This window comes from Mustela nigripes, chromosome 7, assembly GCF_022355385.1.
Source record: "Mustela nigripes isolate SB6536 chromosome 7, MUSNIG.SB6536, whole genome shotgun sequence".
In the NCBI taxonomy this organism is placed as follows: domain Eukaryota; kingdom Metazoa; phylum Chordata; class Mammalia; order Carnivora; family Mustelidae; genus Mustela; species Mustela nigripes.
In genome coordinates this window covers 86027633-86054894 of record NC_081563.1, presented here as the reverse complement: position 1 = coordinate 86054894, position 27262 = coordinate 86027633, and the positions used below count along the sequence as shown (strand labels likewise).

The 27262-nt window shown below is 44.2% G+C and overlaps 1 protein-coding gene across 2 annotated transcripts in view; it reads right to left on the bottom strand.

Moving 5' to 3' along the window:
• NCK2 (NCK adaptor protein 2) overlaps positions 1 to 27262 on the bottom strand; it is a 154200-nt gene that overhangs the window by 64170 nt on the left and 62768 nt on the right. For both annotated transcript variants that reach the window (XM_059406374.1, XM_059406373.1), the window contains exon 2: positions 14446 to 14631. The gene's annotated coding sequence lies outside the window, so the exon portion shown is untranslated. The remainder of the gene's footprint in view (positions 1 to 14445; positions 14632 to 27262) is intronic.

The window sequence follows — 27262 nt, the reverse complement described above, 5'->3', positions numbered from 1 at the left end:
AAAAAATGAAAAAGAAAAAATTAAATTAACTGCAAGACTAAAAAAAAAAAATCACAGGAAAAAAGCCATGAGTTCCGTGCTTGGCTTTCTCCTCCTCTGGAAATCTGCTGCTCTCCTTGGTATTGAAACCGCACTCCTTGGTAGGTGAACTTGGTCTCGGCTGGAGACCTTGTTGATCTTCTGGGGGAGGGGCCTGTTGTAGTGATTCTCAAGTGTCTTTGCCCCAGGCGGAATTACACCGCCCTTACCCGGGGCCGGGGTGAGTAATCCGCTCGGGTTTGCTTTCAGGAGCTTTTGTTCCCTGAGCGCTTTCCGTAGAGTTCCAGAGGACGGGAATACAAATGGCGGCCTCCTGGTCTCCGGCCCGGAGGAGCCGAGAGCCCACGGCCCCACTCCTCAGTGCACCCTCAGAGAACAGCGCCCAGTTACTCCCGTCTGCCTGACCTCCGGCCGTGCTCCGAGCTCACCGAGCCTGCGACCCGTTCAAGGTAACACGGAGCTGCGAGCTTACTGTCAGCTCTGCCTCTGTAGCCGGCTTTCCCGTTCCAATACCCGCAAGCTCTGCGACACTCAGACACCCCCGATCCTTCTGTGACCCTGCGGGACCTGAGGCCACGCTGACCCCGCGTGGGCTTCGCCCCGGTTTAGCCTCTGGAGCGATGTCCCTCAGCGGAACAGACTTTTAAAAGTCCTGATTTTGTGCGCGGTTGCTCCGCCGCTTGCCGGGAGCCGGCCCCTCCCCCCGGGGTCTATCTTCCCGTCGCTTTGGATTCACTTCTCCGCCGGTCCTACCTTTCAGAAAGCGGTTGTTTTTCTGTTTCCAGAATTGCTGTTCTTCTTCTCTTCGATCTGCCGATGGATTTTCAGGTGTTTGCAATCTTTAGATAAGCTATCTAGCTGATCTCCGGCTAGCTGAAGCAGTCTCAGCTTGCTACTTCTCCGCCATCTTCTGTTTTGTCTTTTTTAAGTTTTGCAAATTATCTACAGTGTGAATAAATGAACATTCTCGGATGGAGGACTTCAAAGCAGAAGGCCTCTTGCAGGAAGACGGATGCAAAAACACACAGACACACAGGCGCAGCTCACTCCAGGACATTCTAGAGTCAAGTCTGAGCACCCTAGTGGCTCTTGGAGGAAAATGCACATTCCAAGGTGGCCCAGAGCACAGAGGAGGTGACCTGGTCACCAAAGCAAGTGAGGCTCATCTAGGATACAGGAATACTGTCCTGTGACATCCTCTTTACCCCTCTTTTCTTGCCTTATCTCGGCTCTCAACCCCAAAACAGCCCTTTATCTCCCCAGGGTTAGCAGTTTCCAGACTGGCTGATCAGAAAGACTTGAGAAGCTTTAAAATAAAGCCAAAAAAGTCTAGGCTTCCCAAAATCGAATCCCCAGAGCTGGAACCGGAGACTGGGGTCTGTGTTTTTGTTTTTTTGTTTTTTTAAACCCACCTCCAGGAGGGGGAAGCACAAGTGGGAAGAGTGTTGATGAAAACATGTCAGCACCTCTGTCAGCACCTTTGACTCCCCGGGGAGCTTGCCCCGGGAGATGGCAGGGCCCATCGGCCCCTCCAGGTTGGTGGCTCCCCTGTGCAGCCAGCAGGCCATGACTCAGTGCTCCCTGAGGCCCATGTGTTTGCTTCTGGAAAGAAAACTGTGAGGCAGAGGCCAGGTCTTCTCTGGTCCCCAAGCACCTTTTGAGTGACCAGCTCCTTCCATTCCCAGCCCACCTGGCCAACAAGAGCACAGGCAGCAGCACAGGCAGCTCATAGCTCAGGGGAACTCCTGATCCTCTCTCTTGGAGATGAGAGGCCAATGGGAGACGAGCTCCTGTGTTTTCCTGCCATTTGAGACCAGAGGGGGACTTCCGGTGTCACCCACACCATGAATGCTTCTTCCCACAGAATTTTGTGGGGTGTGGTGGCTGGGACTGTGGTGCAAAACTGTCTGCGAGGGACTGTCCCTGAACTCCGAGAATCACAACCCAGGTACTCCTCGGGTCCCTCCCCATCACTGGCATGGAAACCAAGGCCTAGATGTTGACACACAGTCATGAAAAGCACAAATGAACAAATGGCAGGTCCTCAACCCCATGTCCCCCCCAACGCACCACTTTCTCCAGAGGCCTTTGCTCCAAGCACAAGTCAATGAGACTTGGAATCCAACCACTGAGAAAATAGAGCCAAAATTTAACAAAACTGTGCTCACTACGGAGTTTTGGGATGATAAGACAGAGCCATTTGAAGACGGCCATGCAGCTTTTCCCACAAAGAGGAGGCTATCAGATGCAGGCTGCTGACAGGAAACACTTCTTATCTCGGGCTCCTGGGATGAACGGCTCCCCCCAGCTCCTCTGATCTTGGTGTGGAAAGTCTTTCCTAGTCTTTGTAAGCACTACAGAATCGAGAACAAAACCTCTGGGTAAGATCATAAGCTGCAGGTCTCCAAACTGCTAATTAAAACAAGTCTGGAGAAGGGGGTCTCAGCTTTGTTGTCCTCCCCACTCCTTCCCCATGAGCACTGAGATGGGGAGGGGGATTCCAAGCAGAATGCAGCCTTCTGTGGAAATACCCTACCTGAGCATGAAGCATTCTGCTTCCCCCACTGGGTTTGGGTCTGGCCTGGGGTCCACGATGGGCCTGGGCTGCTCCTGACCACGGCCTGCCCCTGCTGTGGCCTACATGGCATTCCACACAGGAAGGTCAGAAGGCCAAGGGCTCTGGGCAGGGAACCACCATGAGGGATTCCAAAATTAGGATCTCCCTTACTTCTTTCAGAAAGCAGTCAAGTTCAAACCTAACCAAGGCTGAGAAGACACAGGTGGTTTCACAGTGAGACACAGGATGGGTTCCCACTGTCACAGACCTGGCAGGTGGACACGGTTACCCTCTCCTCAATAAACACCCGGGGGAACCCCAGTTTCCATTCAAAACCTACTTCTGCTATGACCTTGATCATTAACACGGTACCAGTGATCTTCTATGGTCTGACTGAGTCATACGAAGTTTTTATTTCACTTCTTGGAGCCAATACTCTTTCCAGAGAAAACTTCTCCAATGTTCTAACAAAAGTGAACAGGGACCACCATTCTGATGGGCAGAAATCTAACTCAGGTTGCATCTTTGCTCTCTGCACTGAAGAACACCAGTGACAGGAGAAGGTGGAAGTGAAGAGGTCCCAGGACCTCCACCCCCATCCCCCAAGTGTCCCAGGACCACCAGCCATTCTGCCTGTGCAGGACAGCTCTGTGGTCTCCTGCGTGCCCCTTTAGATGGGCACATGCTAGTGGGAGGTCCATAAAAGGAATTCTCACAAGGACACAGCAACTTATTTTTCAACTTCACTGAGGGAGACTTAATATAAAAAAAAGTCATGCAGATTTGATATGTACAATTTGAGTTTGGACATAGGCACACACACACCTTGGCATTATCGCCCCAAACAAGGTAATAAACAAGTCCACCACCTCCAACAGATTTACTTGTTCTGGGTCTACAGATGGCTCCCAACTTCTAGTAGATTTTTTTGACTTTATGACGGCGTGAAAGCGACACCCATTCTGTAGAAACTGTTCCTCTAATTTTGAATCTGGATCTGTTCCCAGCGAATGTGCTCCATCCTCTCTCATGATTCTGGGCAGTGGCCACGCAATGCCCCCATCAGCCACACAATCATGAAATCAATGAGCAGCACAATGAAGACCACTCTGGTTTTCACTTTCAGTTCAGTATCCAATCAGTCACAGGATATTCAACCCTATTAGGAAATAGGCTTCATGTTAGATGATCCTGCCCAACTGTGGGCTGATGTAAGGGTTGTAAGCACATTTACCATGGATGAGGCCAAAGATGACGTTCACAGGTGTATTCAATACCTTTTTGACTTAATGATATTTTCAACCTACAATAGGTTTATTGTGATGTAAATGCATTCTGAGCCATGGATGATCTGTGATTTGCTAAAAACCTCCACCTCCCCAACCCCCCACTGGGACACACACAGGGCAGGAATGTACTTTTTGTTTTTCTGCAGGAAGGTTAAAAAAAAATAATAAAAAATTAAAACTTTCTAATTTTGGAACCTTGACTGCAGCAATGCTCTCATTCAAAGATCCACATGATCTACTTCTTACTCTACTATTCTGTCCCACCTACATGCCTAGTCCAGTGGCTCTTAAAGGAGTGCTAGGTCACTCTGCAATCGAGCATGCACAAGTAATTATAACCCATGACCTCCTGGCTCATTTCCTGCGTTTATAAAACAGTGGTGGTGTGGGGAGAGAGAGAAGAGCCACATCATCTGGTTTTAAAAAGAAATTATGCAAGTTTATATGAAAATTCCTTTGTGAACTGTTGGGTATAATTCAGAGAATAGTGGAGAAAGGATAGAAATGCCCAGAACTCAGCTTCTACAATCTGTCAGAGAGAAAAGAAGGGGGGGGAGTGGGGAGTGAGGACTTGCTTTTTTGTGTTTTTAATTGGTTTTTTCAGCTTTCTAAGAAGCCACACTGCTAGAGCATGTTGGGTAGGGGAGAAAAAGAAAAATGCTTGATTAAACTTCATCACTTCTACCATTAGAAAATGGATGATTTCATTACATTAAAAAAAAAAATTGCAATTTTCTGAAGCTTCACTCTGCACAAAGGTGCTGTGGACATCTAAAGGGACATGGGGAGGACACAGCACATGGAAGTATACAGGTCCTCTTGCTCCCACAGATGATTTTTTCCAATGGTCTGCTCCCAAGTGTGGAGTCACCAGTACAAGGCGGCACTGAAGGCTGTCTGGGAACAGCACAAGGCCAAGTCCGTGGCCAGCTTCTGGTCTCTGCTTGGTCCTGAGATGCTCAGCTCAGGACTTCAGGAGGTGCAAGGCCCTCCTCCATGGGACTGAGGTTCCTGTCTCCCACCCCTCAGCTCCTTCCCAAAGCTTTTCTTCCTGCTCCCTTCCTTAAGTTTCCAAAAGAGACTTGCTTCCAAACCATACTTGGTTTTTCTATGGGAAAAAATAAGCAAATAAATAAAATTCATGGTCTGGTAAGAATGAAAGGCTTCAGATCAGAAGATGTAGACACACAGCCTACTCTTCCCTCACAAGTCCTAAGCTTTGGCCAAGCTGCTTAATCTTGGTCAAAATGCCAGCATGTGAGTTTGCCTCTATGAACATAGGCAATCACCTTTATCTCTCCCAAGGGTCAGTGCCTCTGCCTGTAAAATCAAGGTAATGAGATCTGTGTTTCAGATTAGAGGTTACAGTTGAGGTGGAAAGCCCTATGCCAGGCACCCAGCAAGTATGACTACCCCACCAGGTTATCTGTGGTAGAATCAACACTGCAGTATTTTTAGCAATTGCCAATACTTACTGAGTATTTATTTAATAAATTTATTTGATTAGCACAGATCTAGCCGCTACAAAAACTGGAAAACATCAAAGGCTATGGCTATCCCCAGACACTCAGTATCCCTTAAGACTGCAGTACTCCAGGTGCAGAGTCCCTACCCCAGATTCCTCAGGAGTCCCAATGAAGGGGAGAGTGGCAGTGAGGGGGCCAGGATGGTCCCTTCTATTTTTGCATAAATCAACAAGTTACTTCCAGATATCTCCATCTCTCAAGATCAGTTTTAGCCCTAAAAACTTAATGACCGAGAGATGGGTTTTGTATGTAAAACTTCTTTCTAAATAAACCTGTGGGCCAAGAGATACTAGCAGTCTCGTCATTTCTTAAAAAAAAAAAAAAAAAAAAGAAAGAAAGAAAAGAAAAGACAAAAGAAAAAAGCCTGAGATATGGTAAAAGTGAGGAGAAAAAAATAAAATTTTCCTTTACTAAAATTAGTATTACTGGATAGGATTTTTATGAATGTAAGAGTGACAAATATGGTTGGCTTTCATTTTCTCCTGCCCTATGCAGGTTTAAAAAAAATCACTGCTGCTTCTGAAGTAGACAGAAAATAATGCATAGATACTTGGTATCAGACACTTAAAGTAAGCTGTTGTCAGATGTTTTATATAAGCCTTATGGTAACCACAAAGCACAAACCTTTAATACACAAAAAAGAAAGACAAAGCAATCTAGAGGCACCTGGGTGGCTCAGATGTTAAGTGACTGACTCCAGCTCAGGTCATGATTCCAGGGTTCTGGGATAGAGCCCCACATCAGGTTTCCTGCTCAACAGGAAGCCTGCTTCTCCCTCCCGCACTCCCCCTGCTTGTATTCTCTCTCTTGCTCTCTCTGTCAAATAAGTAAATAAAATCTTTAAAAATAAAAAAGAAAAGCAATCTAAGCATACCACTGGAGGAAATCATCAAATGACAAAGGAATTGACAAAGAGAAGAAAGGAGCAAAAGAATTACAAAAAGCAAGAAAACAATGAACAAAATGACAACAGTAAGTCAATAACTATCAATAATTACATTAAATGTAAATGGACTAAAATTCTCCAATCAAAAGATGGGCTAAGGGCACCTGGGTGGCTCAGTGGGTTAAAGCCTCTGCCTTTGGCTCAGGTCATGATCCCAGGGTCCTAGGATCAAGCCCCGCATCATTAGCCTGCTTCCCCACCACCACCCCGCCTTCTCTGCCTGCCTGTCTTCTTGTGATCTCTGTCAAATAAATAAATAAAATCTTTAAAAACAAAAACAAAAAACCACTTACATCAGCTCAATAGATCATCCAGACAGAAAATCAATACAGAAATTTATATGTAAAATAAATGCTAGAGTAGGCAGACTTAATATTTACAAAAGATTCTACCTAACATCAACACTATTTTTCTCAAATACATACAGAACATTCTCAAGAATATATCATAGGTTAGGCCACAGACAAGTCTTAATAAATTTAAGAGGACTAAAGTCCTATCAAGCATCTTCTATGGCTTGTAATGATATGAAACTAGAAGTCAATTGCAAGACAAAACGGGAAAGATCCACAAGTATGTGAAGACTAAACAACATGCTACTGAATGGATGAAAGAAGAAATCAAAAGGTAAATCAAAAAATATCTTGAGACAAATGAAAATGGAAACATCAAAAGTTATGGGACAGAGCAAAAACAGTTCTAAAATGTAAGTTTACAGTGATAAAAACCTACATTAAGAAAAAAACAGGGGTGCCCAGGTGGCTCAGTTGGTTAAGCAGCTGCCTTCGGCTCAGGTCATGATTCCAGGGTCCTGGGATTGAGCCCCACATCGGGCTCCCTGCTCAGCAGAGAGCCTGCTTCTCTATCTTCCCTCTCCCTGAGGCTCTGGTTACTTATGCTCTCTCTCTAATTCTCTGTCAAATAAATAAAATATTTAAAAAAAAAAAAAAGAAAAAAACAAAGACTTGCAAATGAAGTAACTTTACACCTTAAGGAACTAGAAAAAGAAGAACAAATGAAACACAAAGTTAGTGCAAGGAAGGAAATAACAAAGACCATGGTAGAAAGAAACAAAATAGAGACTAAAAAGATAATAGAAAAGACCAGTAGCACTAAGAGCTGGTATTCTGAAAAAGATAAAATACATAAACCTTTTCCAGACTTTCCTAGAAAAAGAGAACTCAAGTAGATAAAACCAGAAAAGAAAGAGGGGACATTATAACTATACCATAGAAATACAAGGATCATAAGACAGTACCATGAAAAACTGTATGCCAACAAACTGAATTGCCTAAAAAGGGGGACAAATTCCTAGAACTATAAAACCTGTCAAGACTGAATTATAAAGAACTAGGAAAATCTAAACAGACTGATTATTAGTAAGAAGATTGAATCAATAGTCAAAAGCCTCCCAACAAACAAAAAGTCCAGGACCAGATGGCTTCCTTGGTGAGCTCTACAAAGCATTGAAAGAATTAATACCAATCCTTATCAATCGCTTCTAAAAAACAGAAGAGGAGAGAACACTTCTAAACTCATTTTACAAAGCCAGCATCACTCTAAAACCAAAATCAGACAAAATTACAAGAAAATTAGAGCCCAATATCACTGGCAAGTATGGAAAAATCCTCTACAAAATACTAGCAAATTAAACAGCATATCAGAAGAGTATATGCCATGATCAAGTGGAATTTATTCCAGGATGCAGGGATAATTCAACATATGTAAATCAATGTGATGCACTATTTAAGAAAACAAAGAATAAAAATAATATGATAATCTCAATGGTTGTGGAAAAAGCATTTGAATAAATTCAATATCTGCTAATAAAAACTCTCAGCAAACTGGGTATAGAAGAAATGTACCTCAGCATAATAAAGCCCACAGCTAATATCATACCTAACAGCAAAAAGCTGATGGCTTTCCTCAAAGACTAGGAACATGACAAGAATGCCATTCTTGCCGCTTTTATTTAACATAATAATGGAAGTCCAGGCCAGAGCAATTAGACAAGAAAAAGAAACAAAAGGCACTCAAATCAGAAAAGAAGAAGTAAAACTGTCACTATTTGCAGATGACATGATGTTATATATAGAAAACCATAAAGACTCCTCCAAAAAACTGTCAGAATAAACGAATTCAATGAAGTTGCAAGATACAGTATCAATATACAAGTATCAGTTGTGTTTCTCTACATTAACAAAGAACTATCCGGAAGAGAAATTAAGGAAGAGAAAACAATCACATTTGCAAGTGCATCAAAAAGAAAAAAATACCCAGCAATAAATTTAACCAAAGAGGCAAAACATCTGTACATTGAAACTGTTAAGACATAGATGAAAGAAACTGAAGAAAACACACAAAAATAAATAAATAAATAAAAACACAAATAAAAGATACTCCATGCTCATGGATTCTAAGAATTAATATTGTTAAAATGTCCATACAACCCAAAGCCATTTTCATTTTTTCTTAAAGATGTATTTATTTATTTATTTGACAGCAAGATCGCAAGTAGGCAGAGAGGCAGGCAGAGGGGGGGGAAGCAGGCTCCCTGCTGAGCAGAGCGCCTGATCAGGCTCGATCCCAGGACCCTGAGATCATGACCTGAGCTGAAGGCAGAGGCTTAACCCACCGAGCTACCCAGGCGCCCCTCAAAGCCATTTTCGGATTCAATGCAATCCCTATCAGAATTCCAATGGCATTTTCATCAGAAATAGAACAATCTTAAAATGTGTATGGAACCGCGGTGCCTAGGTGGCCCAGTAGTTTAAGTGTCTGCCTTTGGCTCAGGTCATCCCAGGATTCTGGGATGGAGCCCCAAGTCAAGTTCCCTGCTCAGTGGGGAGTCTGCTTCTCCCTCTCTCTCTGCCCCTCCCTGCCGCCAGTGCATTCACTCTTCCTCTCTCTCTCTCAAATAAATAAAATAAAATCTAAAATTTAAAAAAAATTTGTATAAAAGATCCCAAATACCCAAAGCAAATTTGAACAAAAATAAAATAAAACAAAGGTAGAAGCATTGCACTTTTGATCTCAAGGTATCCTACAAAGCTATGATAAAGAAAACAGTAAAATGTTGGCATAAAAAGAGACACACAGATCAGTGGAACAGAACAAAGAGCCCAGAAATAAACCCATACATATATGGTCCAATAATTTTCAACAAAGGAACTAAGAATACACAATAGGGAAAGAACAGTCTCTTTAGTAAATGGTGCTGGGAAAACTGGACAGCCCCATGCAAAAGAATGAAACAGACCACTAGCTTACAGCATAATTAATTAACTCAAAATGGATTAAAGGCTTAAAACCAGAAAACACCTAAAAGAAAATGGGGGCAGTAAGTCCCTTGACATCAGTCTTGGCAATGAGCTTTTGGATTTGACACCAGAAGCAAAGGCAACAAAAGCAAAATAAACAAGGAGGATGACATCAAACTCAAAAGCTTCTGTACAGCAAAGGAAACCATCAACAGAATGAAAAGTAACCTAGAGAACGGAAGAAAATATTCACAAATCAGATATCTGATGAAGAGTTATTATCCAAAATATACAAAGAACTCCTACGACTCAACAGCAGAAACACCAACAAAAAGTGGGCAGCGGATCTGAACAGCACTTTTCCAAAGAAGACATCCAAATACTCAACAGGTACATGGAAAGGCACTCACCATCACTCATCATCAGGGAAATGCAAATCCAACTCACAATGCGGTATCACCTTACACCTGTTAGAATGGCTATTAGCAAAAATACAAGTGATAACACGTATTGGCAAGTACTGGAGAAAAGGGAGCACTTTCTCCCTCTTTTTTTAATAAACATATAATGCATTATTTGTTTCAGGTGTACAGGTCTGTGAATTATCAGTCTTACACAATTCACAGCACTCACCATAGCACACGCCCTCCCCAGTGTCCATCACCCAGCCGCCCCATCCCCCCCAACTCTCCCCTCCAGCAGCCCTCAGTTTGTATACTGAAGTGAATCTCCTATGGTTTGTCTCCCTCTCTGGTTTCATCTTGTTTTCTCACTCTTGATGGAAAGATAGGTTGGTGAAGCCACTATTGAAAACAGTATGGAGGGGGCCCCCAAAATTAAAAACAGAACTACCAGATGATCCGACAATTCCACTTCTAAGTATATTTCCAAAGGAAATGAAAATGGGCTCTCACAGAGCTATCTGCACCCCCATGTTCACCGCAGCATTATTCACAACAGCTGAGATATGGGAACAGCCTAAGTGTCCAGAGATGACCAGATTCAGATGCGGTATATAAATACAACAGAATGTTATTCAGCCATAAGAAACAAAAGGAAATCCTGACATTCTTGACAACACAGATGGACCTCGAGGCATTATGTTAAGCAAAATAAGCCAGAGAGCCAGACAGAGAGAGACAAATACTGCGTGGTATCACTCATTTGTGGAATCTTTAAAAAAATAAATAAATAAAAGTCAAACTCTTGAAACAGAGAGTAGCAAAGTGGTGGCCAGGGGCTTAGGGTGGAGGAAACAGGCAGAGATTGGTCAAGGGTACGACTTTTACCTGTAAGATGAATAAGGCCCAAGGATCTAATGTATAACACAGTGACTACTGTTGATAGATAATATGGTATTATTTAATTGAAATTTGCTAAGAGGAGGAAATGTAAATGTTCCCACATACACACACATGAAGATAAACATGTGAAGTGATGAGTGTGTTCATTAACTAGATGGTCAGGACTCTTTCACGGTGTATGTGGTGTATCAAAGCACCACAATGTACACTTTTAGTAACTTACAATTTTGTCCATCACAAACCTCCACGAAGCTAAAAAAAAGAAGGAAACAACACCTAGAGGATCACAGGTAACATCTGCTCTCCAGTACTCGTATCAGCAACTGACAGTTCATGGAATCTGTGCCTCCTCTTCTTCCCTTCGCTCATGAGTCTTACCACCTAAGCCACGATCTTTCCTCCCCTCAGACACCAACATCTTCTACCCCCTTGGACTTCTCTCATGAAAATGTCTCTGCTAGTTTTTCACAAGATAAGGAATTTTCAGCATAGTGTACAAGGCCCTTCACATCTAGCAAACCACCCAGCCCCCAATGCCAGTGAACTAGAGTCAGTCTTCAACATTCATGGGAAGAATTAAGTGCAGGCTCTAATCCACAAACAGCGCCAGCATAAATGGAAGGGCTTTGCCACTGTGTTTCTTCCATGATTCCCCCTACCCACAGCAGCCAGGGTCAGGGCTAAGGAGTTCCCAAGACTGCTCTTCAACTTCCAAATGGGGGAGGCTCCAGGGAAGACAAGAATACAAGGCAGGGAAGTGTACCACCTGGAAACAGGGGCTCAGAACCCCACTTAGGCCCCTCTGAGAAGCAGCTGGGACATTCCTCCTTCCCCCTGCTCCCCCCAGCCAGCCCTAGGTGCAGGTCTCAACTGGGACAGGGCACACTTTGAGTCCCGTTACTGGGGAAATGCATCTGAGGCTGTCATCCCACTTAACCACTTTACCAGGCTGGTGAGGTTTTCATTTCTTTCCAAAATATGCCCCTCGATAAAGGCACTTTTCCCGTTGCGGCTTAAAGGACCACAGACCAAAGAGCATGCTGGGCCCCCACTCATTATTGCTTAAATGATCTGGAGATTCTAAGAGCCATTACCCATAGAATCCACCTAGCCTGTCCTTGCCAAGGGGACCCACTATGCCTATGCACATGCATGCCCTCATTCTCTAAAACTCACTCCAAACACAGCTTCCTGTGACTTCCAGACACCTCTCTGAGGGACAGTCCCCTCTGCCTTGGGCACCAGGGACCCCAGCCAGAGCTGTCAGGGTCCTGCCCCTATCCCACAAGGGCTAGAGAAAAATGCTGTCTGGAGCTTATTTTATCTATTTTTGTAGCTGCTAAAACACTAAGAAAAATAATCTAGAATCCAGTTGGTGCTCACAATATTTATTACATGAATGGATGCATCTAAAGATTTTCCCATTGGATATTTAATCCAAACCACAAAAGTAATTTTTAAGAAGTTTTGGCCATGGATGTCATGAGCTTATAAAAATTAATTCTTTAAAGTAATATGGGTATGGATATTTTTGTAAGTTATGAATGGTCCTCTACCTAATTGTACCCAGGAATCAACCACTTGCCCAAGAGTCACTGACACCTGCGGAACACACTGCTGGGAGTGTGTGTAACCCCTCCCTGCCCACCACTCTCTGCGAAAGACAAACCTTCAGAGTCACTGGAGTGATTAAGGGTTTTAATATCATGAAGTGTCAGATGCTGATACTGACAAATTACTGATGAATTCTGATGATCAGCTTTGAGGATTTGTGCTCATTTTTTGCTTGTTGCCATGAAATATGTGACTGCATTTATAAAAGACTAAGTCTTAAAAGGTTCCACTCCAATGGCAATTAAAAAAAATAAAACAAAACAAAACTGAAGTGCTCAGAGTAAGAGCTTTCCTGTGTAACAGAAATCTCCTAGGGTTGGACGTCTCACACCCCCAACGATACTTATCTTTTATCAGGTCTGCAAGAGAAACTTGGGTTTCTTTCCATTAACGCATGAGGGGGTGGAGAGCTAAGAAAAGACATGTCCAGGAAGCAGGGTCAGAATAAGTCTGAGCATAGCGGGAGGAAGGAAGGAGGGTGTAGAATCAGGCTGCACAACATTAACTCCGAGCTCTAGATTCCAAACCAGGACCTAGATTTGGAAATCACAACACTCTAAGTAAGTGAGACATGTCATTTCCTCCAAATGAAACCAGAAAGGATAATAAGGTGAAGACACCTAGACACTTAATCCTACCCTTATGAAATACTACATATTATTTCTGCGCTATTCTTGTTACCACACATCAGAAGGGAACATAAGTAAAATCAAGAAGCCTTCAAAAAAGAAAAAGAAAAAAAAGAAGTGGTCAAGGGGGCGGGGTGAACCCCACTCATAAAAAGTTTAATAGTAGTTTTAGACCAAATGAAAGACAATTCTAATTTATATTAAACTAATAAACTTAATGAATATCACACCAAGAGAGTTTACAGTCCAAACCTATAGATCCAAGAATAGTTTAAAACAAGTTGTGGCTAACACAGGCAAAATAAGGCTCTGAAGGAAAGCCCAGGAACTGGGTGCTCTCCCTACTGAGGATGAAACCGTACCTTCTCAAAAAGCACTCAGCACTGCCCAGCCAGAGAGAGACCACCAGATTAATCAGACGACCAAACCACAACTCTTTTTTTTTTTTTTTTAAAGATTTTATTTATTTATTTGACAGAGAGAGATCACAAGTAGGCAGAGAGGCAGGCAGAGAGAGAGAGGAGGAAGCAGGCTCCCTGCTGAGCAGAGAGCCCAATGCGGGGCTCGATCCCAGGACCCTGAGATCATGACCTGAGCTGAAGGCAGCGGCTTAACCCACTGAGCCACTCAGGCGCCCCCAAACCACAACTCTTATATTTAAATCAAATGTCCCAAACAACATTTTAGGGCTGAGAAATCACTCTGTTATGCAGACACCTGTTTTTGTCCAGTACCTGTTACTACAGGACCCCTGGACCTCCGAGCCCATAGGCTATCTTCTGGGTATAGTTTTAACACGCATGAGCCGATTTCCCATAAAAGCAAGCAAAACATTCCCCAGAATCCTTTACCTGTTTGCGTGTTTTCACAGAGACTTATCTTCCCAAGACCAAGGTCAGAAGGAACATTTACTCAACTAAAAGTAGCCTGAAGGCACTTCTTGTTTATCTCCTGCTCCCAAAGCAGCACAGAGAAGGCCTTGCTCAAGGCCCCACTCAAGACCACTGTTGGGCCGCAGAGATGGGCGCCAGGGCACTTACAGTGGGGGACACCCACCATTCTGCTTCCTAGCTACCCCATGCTGTCACGTGCTGACGCAGGAACAGCGATCTCATTTTTGAACCAGAGCCCTTGGAAACTTGAACATGACGTGGCTCAGCTCATCGGGGCCACTTAACTGCCATTTAACTTAGGTAAAACCTATACTGCAGATCAAGCACTGGACTGAGACAAAAGCACCAACTTCTTGCATCTGTTTTAAGCAGGGCACTGCACACTTACCTTTGGCACTCAGTTGTAAGAGATGACTGGCAAATGCAGAATGCCTTGAAAAGTGAAATTGCCAGCTGGTGACACACTTGAAGTTACAAAGCTGCAGGGATTCTCCAAATTCTTGAAAAAAAACCCCAAATCTCAGCAGAGAATTATGATCTGGGCAATCACTCGTATAAAAGGAACATAGGGAATCTGAAAGGAAACAAGAAAAAAAAAACATTTATTAGGAATGCCTGCTTGCAAGAAACTGCATGATTATTTATTTGCCTGAAACCAGTATTTTTTTTAAAACTTTTTTTTTAGATTTTATTTATTTGACAGACAGAGATCATAAGTAGGTGGAGACGGACAGAGAGAGAGAGGGGGGGGGAAGCAGGCTTCCCACTGAGCAGGGAGCACCACTCGGAACTTGATCCCAGGACCCTGAGATCATGACCTGAGCCGTAAGGCAGAGGCTTTAACCCACTGAGCCACCCAGGTGCCTCATGAAACCGGTATTTTTCATACACCCCAGAAACAGGATGCTTTGCACCTATTGACCTCTACCCAAACAAAAGTATGCTCCTCCTCTCCCTTCGGCTCCCTGCTATCAGCTCTGAGGCTCTGTGGAGGGAAGAGATGGGGAAGGCCGGGACAGGTGGCTGCCAACAAGGTACCTATGTTCCCAAGATTCTTCCAGCCCTCCTCCCCGAGACAGCTCCTCCCCACACCCTTTAACCTGCCAAAAACAAAAGAAAGGTGTGCCAAGTGGAAAGGAAGCAAGTCTGAGAGCTTAATTAAAGCAGAAGGGTTGCAGAGAGCATGGATATTTAAATTTAGAGACTCGTTCCTCTTTTGGAGGTTTCCTGCCCCGGCCATTTACTGAGAGGTGGGAGGCCCCCCTACTGGACCCATAGCCTTGTGCTAAAAACATCTGTGTAGGAAATCTGAGAATAGTATCCTGAAACTACAAGGAAGCTGAGACAGGAGAAGCCTGACAGAGGTGACCGGTAGCCTCTCCCTCCTGCTCCTGGACAGTCCACTGCTGCCTTATGTTCTCTGAACTTGGGTGGCTATTTTCAGTCCTTGCTGGCATTGTTGAGAGGTCCCTGAAGCTCTGCGGACCTCCAAGAGAGTTCAGTGACATTTTTAATTACATTTCGAACCTAGAGGGGCTCTGTCCTGACAGTTCACTCAGAGAAGATCTATTAATTCATCCCTGGCATGATTGTGACCCAAAACGTTAAATACCCCATAGAAAAATCAAATTCTATTTTAGTCAAATAGAAAAAGATAAGTCAAGTAGGACTTTCATAAAAATGTTATACAGCAAGTTCATAAATTTTGATTAAAAAATTAATTCCTCTTTGTGCACTCTAGCATTATTTTAAAGGCTGCATGATTTTTTTCAAGATTTATTTACTTGAGAGAGAGAAAGAGAAAGAGAGCAGGGGAAGGAGGAGGGGCAGAGGGAGAGACAGTCTCAAGCAGACTCCACACTGAGTGTGGAACCCAACGTAGGGCTTGATCTCTCAACCCTGAGATGCAGATTCACGCAGAATCAGGAGTAGGACACTTAACCAACAGAACCGGGAGCCCCCGAGGCTGCAGGACTTGGAAAAAACAAACAAACAAACACACAATTTGACAGGGAAAAGGTGATGCTGGAACACGAGAGGAATACTAGATTGGGGCAAGACAGTAAATGTGGACCTGGACAATTACACCCTTCCCGCTGCTGAATGTTGACGATAAAATGACAGGGCTTCCAGAAATAGATTTGGAATCTGGACTCAGGTCCTAGCCAAGCGTTGTATTTCCTTTTACTGCGCTTACCGAAGAAAGCCGCCGACTAAACAGTCATGCCCACAAATGCCACCTCCGTATTAGTATTTTCAGAGGTATAAGCTGGATTTTTTAAATTTTAACTGAAAAGCGAATTTAGCTGGGTTGGATCCCCTAGGCCATGGTGAGGGGGCGGCTAGAAGAGCTGTCTGGGCATACAACCCTCGCTCTGGACGCACCATGCTCTCACCAGTGAGATTTTTAAACTCTCATAATAACCTTCCACAATAGCTATCAACACCTTCTTTTTCACAAATTAACTTTCTCCGGGAAGTGAAGGGTTTTCCTTAACAGTCTTCAGGGAGGAATGCAGGCCTCCGAAATTCTAGACCCACCACAGCAATGGCCAGCCCTGTGCCCCAGCTGACGTCTTCACCAGTCCACAGCTGAGGAACTACGGGCGGGATCTGGAAGCCCAGTCCTCTGATACTCGGTGTCATGGGTAAGGTGGAAAAGCCAGGTGGAACAGAGCAGAATTTGAACACATGGAGGAGCTCCGATCAAAGCGGCACCATTTCAAGTTCCTTCCAAGGTGCCCGTGGCTATCTGGGATTCAAGCTGCAGCATTTCCTTGGAGAAAAGCATTTCATTGACAAGCCATCAATGAAATGGACGTACACCTCAAATGGAAATAAACAGAGGGGTCAAACCTCTGTTATCCTGGGTTTCAGGGTAGCCTGCCCATGGCCCATGTCTAATGGGTCGGGTTATTAGCATGTTCAAACCTCTGTTAAGGAAAAACACTTCAAATCAGATCTTAAGTACAAAGATCCAACCCCATCAGGAAAGCAGACACTCTTGTGCGAAAACCACCCCCGACTCCAAACACTACCAGGCACAGGGTCAGCTGGGGCGCAGAAGGCTCTCACCTGAGAACCCACTCAAGGCCCGTCTACACAGCACACTTCAGGCAGATGGGACTGTATGCAATGGGTCTATGTTTTCCTTTGAAAATATTTCTCCCCTAGCTCCCTGTACATCTCACTTTAGAAACACAAGAGGAAGAGGCATGATCAGAAAGGAATTAACCCTAATACCAAATATATCTCCCTCTCTGCATTATTTTGGACCCCTAATAACAAAAAATTTCATCTCTGTGAAATCCACAAGATTATCCGAATTCTCTGTAACACTGACGTTTTCTTTTTTTTCCAAGTGTTTTGAAAAACCCAAGCCACAACGTGGGGCTTTTCCCTGGTCTTTAGTGTGTATGGGGCGGGGGGGGAGCAGGGGGGGCGGGCAGCACTTGCTTCCACTGTGAGGGCTTGCGTGTCTCAGGGCCTCGATGTGCGTGCCTCGGAGCACTGCCGGTCCTGGGGCCACAGCCTGACCCCGAGATGCCCCTGTTGACTAGCCTAGCCTCACTTAAACTTCCAGTGCCTGGGGCAGCAGGAGACTCGTCTTGGTCCCAGGCAGTTTCCTTCACACCTGTAAGGAGGTCCAGCGTGATGTCCGTCATGAACGCACTTCACGCCGGAGAGTCACTAAGGGTTAGTAGGAGGGCATGTGCATGCCCCCTTCTGCTGATGGCCATGTGCTGGACTCGACGGCTTGGTGGCCAACGTTCCCGGCTCTTCCAGAGCCTCAGCCTGAGCGCCCAGGGGATAGATACCACTTTACCTCCTTGAGTCACAGAAACGGAGCCACATCACGGGCAGGGAGGAGCAGGGTTTGTCCTGGTCCCAGTGAGACCTGGCACTGGTATTCTGCCCTCCTGAGGATCCTGCGAGACAAACCCTATCACTGAGCTCAGGAGCTAAAGCAGCAGATATGGCCCAACCGGAACCTGAACCTCCCCTGGTGTGATTTCAAAGCCCAGCCTCACTCTTTCTTCTCAAAAAAGATCACCATTGACATGTCAAGCCTGGACACTCAGGCGAGGTCTGCCGGTGGCCTCCGTCGGGAGTTGTCTGCTACCCCGGGAGGCCGGCTTCAGCCTCTCCAGTGCAACGGCAAAGGGGCCAGCCCGCGAAGGGACACACCGCTTTGTTTTCAAAGGAAGGGTCCCTATTAGATGTTAACGCAGCAAACCCAGAATTGCTGAAAACCACGATCTGACTGGGTGGAGTACAACACAAAACCTACACACTTGCAGGGCGTCTCAGGTGGGCATCACAATTCAATCTTACATATGCCACACACACCCAGAGAACCCCCCAGACCCCTAATCTATAGACTGCACAGAAGGCAATTATCTTTCTTCTTTCCTGTGGGTGGGGATCACGTGACTATCCTAGGCCTCTGGGCTCATGAATGCCACAGCCTCCTCTCATCCTTACTGTCCCTCCTCACTCTCCCCAAGCGAGACCCCTCTTCAGAGCACGTGGGCCCCACGGTGGTCTAAGGGACATTCAGCTCAGAACAAATATGGAAGGTCACCGCCTCGGGTCAGGCTGTCTTGCTGACTTCTGGCACTACAAACTATATTTCATTCCTACGAAACTACTTGGTGGAAAACTTTATTCCGGGGCAAAAGTGCTCATTTCAGACACGAACAAAGCTACACAAAAGTCTCCCTGAATTGCTTGGGCTAAAACTCAAGCCCGGTTTCCTCCCCCATCCCTGGTGGTTCCCGGTCAGGGCCCAGAGGGTACCGAAGGCCATAAGCTAGTTACCAAAATTTCAAACAGTCCCACGAAATTAGGATTTTTTACTCAACATAAAGCAGTCCTAAGCAGGATTAAGCAGTTTTCTGCACTAGGCTAGATTTGTATCGGCTCTAAATGATAAAGCTGGTTCTCAGTTGATTCTATCTGTTGATTAGAAGTTGGTTAATGAAAGTGCTTAAAAAAAAAAAAGTATTAATTTCTAACTCTCTGAACAGCCTCCAAGAGGCATCACATGTGGCTAAGGCCCCACGTCTGGGGAGGAGCGTAAATGGTCAGATTTTCAACTCTGAGGTTTCTATGTTCTAAAATAACAGAGATTTCTGCCTTCTGGGACTGAAAAAAAGAGCAGAACTGCAGGCAGTGGGGTCAACCACATATAAAGAGGCCAGAGAAAGTGGCAAGTGACCACAGGACAGGAGAATGGGGGTTCCAGGCCCAGCTCAGCAAGCCCAAAGCCCTGTATGACTCTGCCTGTTTCCTCCACCATGCCCGGGTGCCTCAGCCCTGATTCTGTGGCTTTGACAGACAAATGGGTCTAAGAATCATCAAAAATTGATGATGCGGCACCCCCCCCCCCCAAAAAAATCAAAGCTTATCTAAAATACCACTACCAAAAAAGTCATAATGTAAATCTTAATATGAATTTAAATGTTACAGTCCGCTGCCGAAAAATTCTAACAGATAGGAATATGACGAGCAACGCCATTTCCAATGGTTTATAAAGACTTTTTGTTTATACATTTGATGGCAGCCTCTTCAATACAACAATATTCCATCCTGCAAAAGGTCTGATAAGGTGTCACTCTTAAGAGCCTCCCTGCTAGTCCAAATAAGTTTTCAGAATCCGCATAAAAAGCCTTACTACACCTCTCAGTGTGGTAACTAGACGATCTAAAGACATAAACAGGCATACCTTGGACATACTGTGGCTACAGGTCCAGACCACTGCAACAAAGTCACTATTGCAAAAAACAAGTCATAAGGTTTTTCTTTTAGCTTTCCGGTACATTTAAAGTTACGTTTATATTAGAATGCAGCCAATTATGTGTGCACTAACATTAGGTCTAAAAAAACCAAAACAGCGCACTTGTCTTAATCAAAAAATACTTTTTTGCTAAAAAATGCTACCAGCTGTCATCTGAGCTCTTGGGGAGTCATCACTAATCACAGATCACCATAACAAATTAATAATAATGCAAAGGTTGGAAATACTGCAACCCTTACCCAAACGTGACATAAAGAAATGAAGCAAGCAAATACCCTTGGAAAAATGGCACCAACAGGTTTGCACAGCCCAGGGAGGCCACAAACCTTCAATCTGTGAAAGACGTGGCATGAGCAGAGATCTACAGCATTGGTACAGCTGTAACATTTTTAGAAGACTCACAAGTGTTCTTTATGACACAGGGTTTAGTTGCTGCAGGTAGTTACAAAACCAATAAAAAGCACACTCACAAAAATAAACTTTAAGCACTAAAATGCACTTCTGAATAAAACTTGTGCGAACCCCCTCTTCGTTTTAAAAAGACAGCAGGACAGGAAGGCAGGCAGGCAGGCAGGCAGGCATACAGGCTCTGAAATCTCATCTGAGATAATTCAGGGGCACCAGGTGGTCCAAAAGATTTAACTTTAATGTGTGTAAGAATTATTTTGATTATTTTGCTGAAGTTCATGTCCCTTACCTTTTGGGGGACAAAGGACTGGAAGCATGGGGGAAATGCCGAGAAAGGCCAAAGCCAACAAATGGGTCGGGGGGAGCAGATCCTCCTTTGCTCCCGCCCCTTCTCTCTCTCCCTCTCACAACTGTACACACTCACACACACTTCCTCACATTTTTAAAAAAAAAAATCTTCAAAAGCAGGCAAGGCCAAGCACAGGCTGTTGGTAGGGTGGAAACTGGGGTGAGGAGTTATGACTTTACTTTTTAACTTTATTCTTTTCCGTAACATTTTTACAACTCTGTGTTACTCTGGTGATTAGGATGTTAAGCTATTAGATAAAACCCCATCATCTTCCCCATTTCTTTTCACTGCCGGTCTTCTGGAGAGAAGACCCACCTGGTTGCCCTGGGGCACCTGGGGCACGTGCTCTCTCCCTGCCTTCTCATCCACCCCAAACCCAGCCCCGTACAAGCCCTTACCATCAGGGCCTCCTCTCCATTCCTGGTCTGCCATTTCAGATCTCCTCTGCTAAAATGGCTGCTCACCATCTTGAGCTGCAAAGCTCTCTCCCCCGCCTTCAGCTCATCTTTGGGAACTCCCTGCCAACTCTCTCGGCTCCCTCCCCGGTCTTGCCCCCAGTGCGCAGGGGAGGAGTGAAATCCTACCCTCTTGCAAGAGGCTGTTCAAGGCCCCTCCTCTGGGAAGAATTCCCAGATGTCTCCAGAGGCAGTTAAACACTCTCCCTCTGGGTTTAAATTTTGTCCCCCAATATTCATATGCTGAAGTCCTAACCCCCAGTACCTCAGAACGTAACAGTATTTGGAAACGGGTTCTTTAATGAGGTCACTAGGTTAAATGGAGACTGAGGCTCATCCAATATAACTGATGTCCTTCTGAGAATAGGAAGCCACTAGGGATGTGCAAGCACAGAGGGATGGCTGTGCAAGGAGGCAGCAAGATGGCGGCCATCCACAAGACAAGAAAAGAACCTCAGGAGAAACCAAACCTGCCAACGCCTTGATCTTGGACTTCTAGCCTCCAGGATTATGAGAAAATAAAAGTTTTGCTATTTAAGCCACCCAGTCCTTGGTATTTTTGTCATGGAAGCCTTGGCAAACCAATATATCATCTCCTTCACCAGACTGTTACCCCACAAATTCTCACTACATACAACACATACAACAAGAACCTGAAAAATACGCCCTAAATGAATGCAGGAATGAATGAATAGAAGGAACCAGTCAGTACCAAATCCACCAGAAAAATCACAGATCATCTCCCTGCCTCCTTCCTCCTGAGCACAAAAGGAACGGATTCTCTAGTTTTCCTACTTTCTTTAAAACCCAGTTTAAATACTGCCACCTCTGGGAACACACTTCCAAGTCTTGCCTTCCCTCCTATTGTGGCATTCACCATACTGTACCACAGCCACTGTTCTTTGCATCTTAATGTAGGTATTTAACCATCTATAAAAATAACCAGGATATATGTCCCCACCTACCTTAACACTTAAACCTCAACATTTATGGATCTAAGCCAATCCACGAGGCCCTAACCCCAACTAGGTGACTTGAAAGCAAATCCCACAGAAAAATTACTTTATTTGTACAGACTTCAGTATATACCACCCACAGATAAGTACAACTCCATTGTAACACCGAAAATAATCATGTATTCCTTAATATAAACCTCATAGTGTTCCCACTCCCCAAATTTTCTCGTAAATGTCTTCTTATAGCTGATTTATTTGAATCAGGATCCAAATAATGTCTATAAATTACAATGTCTTGCATGTCTTTTAAGTCACTTTAAATCTATTTTATTGGAAGGATGATTTGTTGAAGAAACAGAGTCATTTGTCCTGCAGAATCCCCAGCATTCTGGATGCTGTAAATTTCATCTCCCTGATGCTGTTTTACATCATCCTCCACCCTGGCACTTCCAGAGAATGGGCAGTGAGCAAGGGTTCATCCGATAGAAGACCTTCTCAAGTGCAGGGTCCCAGCGCTGACCCCATACTTGGCACCCAGAGAGCAACCCAGTTAATCAATGAGTCAGCAAATGACAAAACAGACCGGAGGTGGTGATGTTATCGGTGCACTTCTCTGCTTCCGTCCTTTCCGCTGGGCCCATGCTCAAGCGTGATCCTCCTTGGGATCAAGGGCATGCTGTCACTTCTGGGCCCTTCAGAGAGAAAAGGTCCCGCTCTCCTTCTTCAACTGGGAATAGGTATGTAATACCTAAGACTCAGGTTTTAAAATAGTCCAAGCACTGAATGATGTTCTTCTGGTTTTTAAGAAAATGGTTTAAAAAAAAAAAAACCACTGGTGGGGCAGATGAGCATAAGGTGGCATGGTTTCACTGATGGGACATTCTTACATAACCCCAGAAAGGCAGCATTCACACCCCCAAACTACCCCACTGAGAATGCTTTCCCCTCTATTCCTCTAAAACAAGAGTCCTTTTTTCTTCCTACAAGGAACATTTTAATTGTTTTATATAAATCTAAGCCCAGAATTAACCAAATCAGAAACCTCAAATCCTTTCTTTCCCCTACCCTTCAAGTTCAACACCTTGGTGTTGTTTTAGCGCCACACATTAATTTTAGAGAGAACACTAGATCTGCCGAGTCTGCAGCGGACACGCACGGGCATCACAGGATGGAAACATCCGGAGAGAGCTGCTCACGTCAGGGCCTGGGTTCTAATTAACTCAGGACTAAATCACCGTAACCTCAAGTGAGTGAACCACACATACTGATGCAGATTTTAGTACTCTAGGGATCTGGGGCTTACTCAGACCCCATCTTTGTTCTGGATCACTTCAGTGGCCTTCTAAGACACCAAAACAGGACTCTCAATGTGAGGGTCGGGGACATGAGTTTTACAGCTATTAGATGAAGGTAGTAAGTTAAAAAAAGACTGGGAACAGTCCATGACCTTTGGCACCAGAGAAGACCATGGAAGCATACAGAACCATTAAGTTCTAGAGAAAGATTTTGTGGGAAGGTGGTTGGTTTGAATTCTGTGTATCACTGGTAACCGAGAAGCCTCCCACAGAATGAATTTGCTTCTAAGAGACTGCTGGGGGCGGGGGGGAAATCTCACTGCACATTATCCTATGTTACTTATGATGGGTACTGAATAAACTTGATTTGTTTTCCCCACTTTTAAGTAGGGGTGATGCTCATATAGATACTATAGTATCCCCTAAATTACTCTCTAAAATTCCATAAAATATGTAATGAAAAGAAGTTGAGTAAGTTAAATGTTGCCATCCAAAAAAGGGGTTAAGGGGCACCTGGGGGGCTCAGTGGGTTAAAGCCTCTGCCTTGGGCTCAGGTCATGGTCCCAGGGTCCTGGGACCAAGCCCCTCATTGAGCCCCAGATTGAGCTCTGCTCAGCAGGGAGCCTGCTTCCTCCTCTCTCTCTGCCTGCCTCTCTTGCCTACTTGTGATCTCTGTCTGTCAAATAAATAAATAGAATCGTTTTTTTAAGGGGGTGGTTAAAAGTTATCAAGTTTAACTAAGAGAGAACAAATTTATGATTATTCCAAATGAACAGGAATTTTAATAATACTGTGTTCCGAAAGTACCCTTAAGCTACTTTTAAAAATTCCTAAAATGGTCAAAGTGTGTTTCAGCCACATTTTCCCCAAATGCCAGATGCTTTCACAATTCTGTGACTTTATGTCTACTCTTTATTCCCCCATACTGGGATAGATTTATCACTCCAGGTTCCCAAAGCCACTATCTGGCTAAATCCAACTCATTGTTCAGAAATGAACTCAAACAGTTCCCTGTCTGGGGACATTCTATAGGAATGGAAGATGTTCCTGTGGAAATTATTCTCGTATAATCATAAACTCCCCTACTAAAAGGCTATCTAGACAGGAAGAGCCTCCAGGAAAGGACCTCCACATGCTGAGGTCCATATGGCTTGGCCACATGGCAGGTGCTCAATAAAATGGTAATAACAGACATTTATCATCCAATAAACTTTCACTTCTTTAATTATATTTGTAAGATCTGTTGCAATTGTCCAATACCCTACAGCATTCAGTGCCATCTGGTCCAGAATCCTTTCCTCCCAAATTTCAATCCAAGAGACCCTGCATCCCTTATACAACTGTCCTAAAGCCAGCCCGCGAGTGTCAACAAGGAGACTCAAGTATAGATAATAACGTAACTATGCCAAAACCAAATGAAGGTTCTACTTATGAACCGTATTTCTGAATTCTACTGTTATCAATTCATTTTTCTTGAGTTTTTTATTTGTTAAATAAATTAGCAATGAACCAATGAGAGGGAATGAATCAAAGAATACTTTGAAATTCTAGAGCTCAAAAAAAAATTTATATATATATATATGACTTCCTATGGCAGCTGCCCAATTAATGCCATCCATAAAGCCATTCAACTACTGTGAGTGCGCTGAAATCCAATTAAGTCATTTCTGTCTGAATCTCCCCAAAGAGCCTCCTGGTGAGCTCGAAGTGGAAATAATCACAAATGCCAGATTAGCTGTGTAAGCATTTCCAAAGCTGAAACCAGACAAGAGCATGAAAATCTACATGCCCAGCCTTTTAACTGGACACAAAGGAAAAAAACATTTCAATGACCACCTGGCAGAAAGTCAAACCCATTTCCTTGTTCTGCCAGGTTTTCTCAGATAATCCTCAGCAAGTGTAAGTGGCAAAAAAAAAAAAGCAGCTTTGATCCCTTCATTTATACACATTATGAAATGATAAACTTCCACCCCACAGTGCAGTCTTACTCACAGAAGAAACGAATCAGGAAGAGATTTCAAACTTTCTCTGAATTCACCATTTTACTCAACCAACCCTTTATGTAGTTTGTCTTGAAATCAGTAAACTCTAAAATTCACAATTGCCTCTCGGCATGGAATTCATCCCATAAAAACATGCAAGCATAGCCAAAACCTTTGAGAGGCTGCAGGAAAAAACAGACCCAGCTCACGAGTTCAATTTCTCTTTCACCTTACAACCTGTCAGATTTCCAACTCGGCAAAATAGAGAGTATCTTCAGCTATGCACAACAGCCAAACTCTTGAGTGTTCTAACCATGCATTCAAGAAATGGAAAGGACTCCGGCTTGCCTCTTCATTCCAAACAGACTCTCCCACCCCCTACCCTGCCCCAGACCTACTGATTTAGGGTATCTGCAGTCTATAAAAAGCTCCTAGGTGCTTGAAATACCAGCCCCAGTTAAGAACCAGTACAACAGAGAAAAGACTAGAAGATGAAAAGGGCCGATTCAAGAAGCCCTATTCTCTCAACCCTAAATATTCAAATACAAGGGTTGTCTGAAAGAAGATGAATCCAGGTAATGAAACTGACCATGCCACTGCATATAACGTAGAGGACGCGAGGACATTGCTTTCAACTGGATGCAAATCCCTGTTCTGTGTCTTACTTACAGGATATTGGGGTTGCTACTTCGCCCCAAAGTCTAGGTTTCCTTGAAGGCAGTTTCAGTCACCTCACCAGTGGAACAAAAGTCATACTTATTCAGTGAAAATGTGTTGCACATCTGCTGTGTTCAAACACTGTACAGATATAAGGCACAACACAGCTGTCGTCCTTCCTAAGGAACTCGGGCTGGTCAGGGACCAAAGTCAAATAGGAGATGACACAGCAGGGCTTCTTTATTTCATTTGCTACAAGAAAACTCACCTATCAGAAAAAAAAAAAAAAGAGCTGAACTGTGCAAGATAACTTCTAAAACAGATGTGTGCTCTCCAAAATACCTAATATCTGCTTTAAAAAATAAAAGTCTAAGGAGACAAACTGTGTGTGTGTTGTGTGTGTGTGTATATATATATATATATATATATATATGTATATATATATATATATAGTGTGTGTGTGTGTGTGTAAACATAACAGCTTTAGTTAAAAAATAATTTATGATGCAACACAAAGTGGGACTAATATTGCTTTCCTGAGACCAATCTTCCAATAGTTGGAGAAACGGTGATGTCGGGATCTCTTCTCCAAGCAAAACCTTCCTTGCTGGAACACTGCCAAAATTCCCTGAAACGCATCATCCCAACGCTGTTCCAGCTTCTAGACAGACTTCAAGTTAATTCATCCAACAAGTATGTTCTGAACCAGTACCGTGCCGGGCGCTGAACACACAGCATACATGACAGACATGCTTCGCCCCCACAAGGCAGACACAAGAGACAACTTTTTGTTGTCTCTTGGAACTCTTCCAACTCTTTGGAAGAGCCAAAACGGGGACCCAGGATGCTACGGGTCGTTATCAATCACCCCTGTAAGTGGTGCAGGTACTCAGATGAGGACGGCACCACAGGAAACGAACTTCTGGAGCTAGTTCACAGTGAGGATGCCTGGCCCCGCCCTGCTCCTCAGGCAGCATCACACCTGTACGGTGGGGGCTGGCCTCTCACTACACATGGGGAAGGTGTTTTCGGAGTGGCACGTGATCCTCACACGTCCCCCTGTGGCACATCACCACGCCAGTGTCAGTCCCCTGTCCCAGCTCCATGAGAGTTCTGGACTCTGCTACAGTTATGGACGACCCCGGTCTCTCCATCTATTTACCACGGACACACAGGTTAACATCCACGCTGAGGCACAGGTTACAGCGAAGAACAGTACGTGTCTGAGACCTGGACTCGGGGAAGATCAAGCGAGCAGTCCCTGTCCTGTGGCTGTGGCCGTGCGTCCTAATCCACATAATAG